Source organism: Panulirus ornatus, chromosome 17, assembly GCF_036320965.1.
Source record: "Panulirus ornatus isolate Po-2019 chromosome 17, ASM3632096v1, whole genome shotgun sequence".
Classification (NCBI taxonomy): Eukaryota; Metazoa; Arthropoda; class Malacostraca; order Decapoda; family Palinuridae; genus Panulirus; species Panulirus ornatus.
In genome coordinates, this window is record NC_092240.1 from 876,403 (window position 1) to 882,195 (window position 5,793).

Consider the following 5,793-nt stretch of genomic DNA (forward strand, 5'->3'; position numbering starts at 1 on the left):
TGATCGACTTCCGCTTCCATGTTTCCATCCGCTGCCAGATCCACTCCCAGATATCTAAAACACTTCACTTCCTCCAATTTTTCTCCATTCAAACTCACCTCCCAATTGACTTGACCCTCAACCCTACTGTACCTAATAACCTTGCTCTTATTCAAATTTACTCTTAACTTTCTTCTTTCACACACTTTACCAAACTCAGTCACCAGCTTCTGCAGTTTCTCACATGAATCAGCCACCAGCGCTGTATCATCAGCGAACAACAACTGACTCACTTCCCAAGCTCTCTCATCCCCAACAGACTTCGTACTTGCCCCTCTTTCCAAAACTTTTGCACTCACCTCCCTAACAACCCCATCCATAAACAAATTAAACATCCATGGAGACATCACACACCCTTGCCGCAAACCTACATTCACTGAGAACCAATCACTTTCCTCTCTTCCTACACGTACACATGCCTTACATCCTCGATAAAAACTTTTCACTGCTTCTAACAACTTGCCTCCCACACCATATATTCTTAATACCTTCCACAGAGCATCTCTATCAACTCTATCATATGCCTTCATATAGATAGTACATTGTAAATGCCAACACCTGACACTGTGATCTAGTATTTGAGCTTTAGTTTATATTCAAAGAAGTTTTGTTTAGGTAGCTCAAATCATACCCCAGAACAGTAGGAAATCATTGCATAACTACTGGTATTACATAACAAAGTGCTCACTTATCGTGTAACTACATTAGTTTTCAACCGTACCTTCGTCCTATCATTTCATTTTTCACCATGAATATTCACAACCAAGAAATTTTGATATCATACTGACATGATTAGCCACAATCAAGGAATCTAAAACATAAACCAAAAATCCAATCACAACACAGTCAACCCGCCTTCGTACAATACAAAGTTCCAGTTAATTGTAATTAGAAGTTGTCTTGATATTGTTCTCCTGCCATCCTCCTCGGGATGCTTCCTTCTACACGAGTTCAGAATGTTGTTTGTTCATGCATGGGTTCACATGAACACAGGCTAAGAAAAGATGATAGATCATCCAACACGTTTATTCATTCATTCATAATCAGATATCAAGCATTGCTTAAACAATCTTTTCGTTTCAGCTTTACAGATAAACTTTATCAACAGCTGTTGTTGTTGTTGTTGTTGTTGTTGTCGTTGTTGGTGTTGGTGTTGGTGGTGGTCAGAGTGTCAGGGCCTCCCGTGGGTGGACTGGTGTTTAACTCGTCTTTAATCTAATCTGTGATCATTCCTCCGTATATTCAGACTGTATGAATTAATTCCACACCGAAGGTCTTACAATAATTTTTCTTGTATATACAACGCATCATTTCTCTTATTGTTGGTGGTAACGAGGTGATGTTTTGTGAGACCTTAAGCTCTGATGATGTTAGATTCTCATGATGCTCAGCGTCGAGCCATAGAGAAGGTAACTTTAGTATCCAACGGCGTTTGATTGTGACGTCAGACGATGGTGCCATTGACTGACATGAGATATTAGTGATGTCAGACGATGATGTTATTATCTGACGTCCGGCACTGCTGATACAGGATGGTGGTGCTATTGTCTGACATCACGCAGTGGTGACGTCCTACCTTGATATCCATGCCTGACCCGTGGCGGTGGTGATGCAGAATTGTGACGTTATTTCCTCACTCGCAGTTATGACAGATGGAGGCGGTACCGTGTGATGGTCGTTGCTGTCCAACGATGATGACGTCGACCGACGGTAGTATTGGACGATGATGTTAATGAACGATTTTGGGCGATAATGTTATTGGACAGTGGCGCCTATGTTGGACGTCCAATGATAGTACAGAGACAGATGTTGTCTGTCATCATCCAGCGGTGGTGTGGGTGAATGATGATGTCTCACGTCCAGTGTTGGTGGTGTGCTGTAGCACACTATCGCCTCAAGATGTCTTATGGTTATTTTCCGTCATCCAGTGCGCAATGACCAGTTTCCTCACCCTGGGTGGTGCAAAATAAATATGCATTATTTTCATGGCTCTAGCACACACACGAACAAGATTTGTCGATCACATGTTACTTCATGTATAGAGCGTTGTGGATGATGAAAGCAAACGATCGTATGCATCAAAGAAGAAATGATAACTACTAAAATGAATCCGTGTTGACTTTGTAGTTAGGTTGTTGTTATGAAAGTGGTCCTCTTACAGCTGATTACTACGTTCTCTCAGTATGGGACATTTTTATGAGATAGACAGACAGAGAGAAGACATAGATGGATAACGATTCTTTTTTCATGTTACAGTAAGCTGTTCTGTGAATAACGTTCTACCATGGAACAAATGAAAATAATAGCTACAAAGTCTACTCTAGAGATGAGGAAACCATCTCAGGCATCAGAACTATTAGAGAAAAAAGAAAATACAGAAGTACCTGCCTAAAGATAATCTCAGAGTCTTACCTGTCATAACCCAACACACTGCAACACACTTCTCCACAAATCTGTCTGTATGTCTGTGTGTATCTGTGAAAAACCATACTTCTTATGTTACTTCCGGTGTATTATACGATGGAATTTGAATCAGGTTCTGAGAGCAACTTACAGTACTTATAACGGCAGCATCCACGGTTGCGGCGGGGCTTGCGCTGGTGACATAGGTCCTTGTTACCGTGGTGGTGATGATTGTAGAAGTGACTGGTGAAGGTACCGTTGCAACACACAAGATGCAGGCAACAACGTTTGACTCTCAGTACCACTTCCCCATGACCAACGGTAGTGTTTTTGTAGTGACACCAACTTGGATCTGTGTTGTCTTGATACCCAAAGTACATTATTACAGATTAGTGTCTGTATATGTTTCATGACAAAAAGAAATATATAAGATTTTAGGGATAAAATCTTATGTGTCTCATGGAAGATCTTTCCCAGGTACAACATTTGATCCTGAATGCAAGTAGAAAGAAAAATTAGACAAACACAGGGAGGTTTCTCCGAGATCGTCATCCATCATTGAACTGAGTACCTGGTCATACAGCAATAAGGTTTCCTCTCAAGAACTACGACATGTCTCCTTACTGTGATGATTTGCTGTTGCCAGGGTGATGAAGAAGAGAAGAGTAAGGAACAGCAGGAGTGAGCCCATTCCGTTAGTACGTCTCCACATCTCTGTAACATGTAATTGTAATGTGGTTAAATCTCCTGACTCAAAAACATCTAAACACTTGACTCTCGATGTTTGATGAGCTAACACTTTTTTTCCTTCATTTTGTGTATGAAAAGAAAGGAGTCTTTTCCCAATGTCCTTTTATCATGTATAGAGAAGAGTCCAATGTCACAAGATTACAAAACCATTCCCATATTTCATTATCATATTGTGAATGGAAAACCTCTGGACACTATCCCAGACACACCAGGAAGCAGAGTAGCCCATTTTGTTGCCCTACGGAGCACCTTATGTTAGGGGTAATGATTCTGATGTGGCTCCATTGAAACGGACGGCTTGGTGTCGCCCTCTCAGAAAGTCCGCCAACCACGAGACGAGACCCCCATCCCCTCCGTAGCCCCACGTCGACGGCATTCTTTATGATGATGTTATGGTTGACCAGGTCGAAAGCCTTCATTAAGTCTACGAAGGTGGGTACCATTAAGGTCTTGCGCTTCTCCAAAGTGCGGTGAATGAAGCTCAGGAGTTTAACAAGGTAGTGAGCGGCAGAGGATGACCTCATGTTTCCAACCTGCTGAGGATCTAATTAATCAGCAATGTTGGCATAGGCCTAGACTAATACAAACCTTTCACAAATCAGACTGGGGACTGGAGTGATTGCAACAAGTCGTAAGGTATCAAGAGACTCTAGGTTGGTGGATTTGGGTAGTGCAATGGCATGTGCTGTCTTACAAGCTGAGAGTCATTTAGATTGTTTGAGTGAAGCAATAATTGTGGCGGTGAACGGTGTAGCTATTTCATAGTAGAGTTTCTTGTTTAGTTTCACTAAAAGATTTATGGGTGTAGTTGTGCGTTTGGTTTTAAGGCGCTGAAGGCGTTATCTACTTCATATTTTACTGTGTTCTGGGTAGATGAGGTTGGTAGGTATGTTGGCAAATATTGAGCAAAGTAGTTATATTGGTATGCGGCCTCGTCACTGCTAGTCTGGTCTGCACAAGGATAGGGGGAAAGTTTTCGCTTGTCACGGCCAGTTAGCTCCTTTATTGTGTCATACCACTGAACGATGATGGTCTGCTTGAAATGCTGTAACTCGTCTGGGTAATATGCCTTCTTCGCGGTTCGTACGTCTTTATGTAAGAACCATACTGAACAAGACGTATTCAACCCCTGTTACTCGACTTGACTTGTGGTTTCCCTTGACACGAGATAATACAACAGTCGCATCAACTGTTCTTAATTTCCTTAAAGTGTGTGGATCTCACTCACTGTAGATCAGTCTTGTCATAGTCCGGGGCAAATTTTGCGTAAGGTGTCAAGTTCTGACCAATACATAAGTGCCCCTCCATTTACATTGGTATTGGTCAAAACTTGACACCTTGAGCAAAATTGTCCCAGATTATCACAAGACTGAAAAGAGAACCACACTGATCTCCAATATCAAGATATAGGGACCGAGTGAGTGGGATCCATACACTCAAAGGAACATGATGCACAGATTGTAAGGACGGAAAGCACAGACATCGGAGAGCGGGATACACTAAGTGAAAGGAGCAGAAGCGTAGAAATTTGCTAAAGTACACATCTTCTCACTCTGGCTGCCAACAGAAAGTCAAGACATTCAGATCTTCTCTTATGGTCATTACCTGTGTACTAGCACGTAACTACTCACCAGCAGCTGGAGCTTTGCTAGGCGTCTCAGAAGTCTGTCGAGAGTAGTATGGTTGACGGAGGGTGCGTGGCCACGAGCGAGGTTCTACGTTAGTATGATGGCTGGAGTTCAATGAACGTACTTATCAGCAGAGCTGCTCCTGGTGAGTAGTCACTGGCAGGGTTGCTGGGGACTTCTCAGGCCACACAGTAATTGCCAGGGATATATAACCGGCGGCCACCTGGCGGCGTGACACATATGATCGACGCAACGTGGCTTGATGAACGTCACCCAGAATAGAAGCGAGTCGTTGCCCTACAAAGCCAATACTGTGATGACTTCTTAGGCACTTCAAGATGCTCCAGATATCAGTTTTCCTACATTAATTCCCCGAGCGTTCATCTACCACGTCCTTGCATTACAGATCCACTTCACCAAATCATTGACCAAGTGATCACTCTTGTCGGCCCTCTTACCAGATGCTACGGTGACTTCAAAGTCTGTCAGTCGCCGGCCTCCTAGTCCATCTTCTTCACTCATCCTTACTGTTTTCTACAACTTCCTCCAGAGTTCCTATTTCTTTCAAGTGATCTTTTGATTGCCTCAATTTACCTTATTATGGGAAGTCCGGCTGGACGTATTCCTTCCAAGGTGAGTGATACTTTCTAGCATATCTCGCGTGTTTCACAAATGCAGTATAACGTTTAAGTCGTCTCATATTCTGGTGTTTTTGATCTTCTCCATTCTTGAAACTATCACGTCGGCTTAGTCCCAAAACTTTGACTTCAAAAATGCCACCACGCTCACACCCATCCAAAAATTTCACCATCGCTCTCCGTTTCTGACAAGTTCCCGCATCACCTCAAAGACAACCAATTTCCTCTCTTTCTGTCACAGTTTCATATTCTACTTTAAGTTTGCGTCTATATTCCTCTATCATTGCACTTTATCGCCGGCACTTGCCTATTCAGCCTCAGTTGTATTACTGCCA

At 42.7% G+C, this 5,793-nt stretch overlaps 1 long non-coding RNA gene across 1 annotated transcript; it reads right to left on the bottom strand.

Annotated features, from left to right (window-relative positions):
- Positions 1 to 1,055: 1,055 nt before the first annotated feature.
- LOC139754453 (uncharacterized) lies at positions 1,056 to 4,985 on the bottom strand. The gene is made up of 4 exons (XR_011713882.1): positions 4,824 to 4,985; positions 3,067 to 3,156; positions 2,594 to 2,803; positions 1,056 to 1,991 (listed from the first exon to the last, which is right to left on the bottom strand). It is a non-coding gene; the product is annotated as an uncharacterized lncRNA (long non-coding RNA).
- Between the last annotated feature and the right edge of the window lie 808 nt (positions 4,986 to 5,793).